General features: G+C 69.2%; 2 protein-coding genes across 2 annotated transcripts in view; one reads left to right on the forward strand and one right to left on the reverse strand.

Annotated features, from left to right (window-relative positions):
- LOC112967213 (zinc finger protein 11-like) overlaps nucleotides 1–1082 on the forward strand; it is a 108366-nt gene that overhangs the window by 30501 nt on the left and 76783 nt on the right. The window lies entirely within an intron of this gene.
- LOC112967127 (zinc finger protein 501-like) overlaps nucleotides 1–1082 on the reverse strand; it is a 109327-nt gene that overhangs the window by 22599 nt on the left and 85646 nt on the right. The window lies entirely within an intron of this gene.

Consider the following 1082-nt stretch of genomic DNA (forward strand, 5'->3'; position numbering starts at 1 on the left):
GGGAGGGTATATAGGCCAGGGCAAGGAGTGGGGTGGCAGGGATGGCGCAGGTATATAGGGCAGTGGGAATGGCAGGGATGGGGCAGGTATATAGGGCAGGGGTGCAGGATGGGATGCATGGATGGGGCAGGTATATAGGGCAGCGGGTCCAGGGGGGATGGCAGAAATGGGGCAGGTATATAGGGCAGCGGGCCCAGGGCGAGGACAGGAGGCACCGAGGGTATTTAGGGCACAGGCAGGGGGCAGGGGACACGCTGGGCCGGAAGGAGGGACGAGGACATGGCCGCCCTGGGATGAAGCCGTCCCGTACGGGGCCGGGGCGCGAGGGAGAGGGGGGCGGGAGCACAGGCCCACAGGGAGCCGGCGTGGGGGGGGATGTGGGGCAGGGAGGGGGCTGGCAGGGCCTGCCGGGGCCGCGGGAGCCGGGCTGGTGACGCAAGGCCTGGCGGGGGGCACAGGTGACACAGGGCACCCCGCGGGAACGGGGCACCCCACAGCGTGCGGGCAGATGGACCGGGCAGCCAGGAGGAGCCRGGATATGGGAAAGGGGTTGGGATGCGGGAAAGGGGGTCTGGGCCCTGAGGAAGGGGGGAGGATATGGGGAGGTTTTGCAGGGCATTGGGGCAGGACCCACGGGGACTTGGGGGCACAGCAGTTGGGTTGTGGGGGCCGTCGGGCAGGGATGCTCTGGGGCAGGGTTTGGGGGTCCCGGGGCAGCGGTGGGATGCCGGAGGACCCCAGGGATGAGTTGTGGGGTGTGGGAAGCATGGAGGAGTCTTGGGGTGAGCGGAAATGGGGTTGTGGGGGGCAGCAGGCATAGGCAGAGGTGCTGGGGGGGGCAGGTGGAGGGCAGGAGCCGGGGGGACAGCAGGACATGGGGGGGGAGATGGGGTGCAGCAGAGAAGGGGCCGAAGGAGATGGGGGCAACACAGAGGCAGAGACTCCCGGAGGCCGGTGGGGAGGGAACCCGTCCCGCACGCCGTCTGTCCGTCCTGCTCCCTCTTGCTCCTGCACCCCGTGTCAAATCCCCCCAAACGCCCGCCCTGCACCCCCATGTCTGCCCCCTATCCTGCTGTCTGTCC

Source organism: Apteryx rowi, unplaced genomic scaffold, assembly GCF_003343035.1.
Source record: "Apteryx rowi isolate R43461 unplaced genomic scaffold, aptRow1 scaffold_1047, whole genome shotgun sequence".
Lineage (NCBI taxonomy): Eukaryota > Metazoa > Chordata > Aves > Apterygiformes > Apterygidae > Apteryx > Apteryx rowi.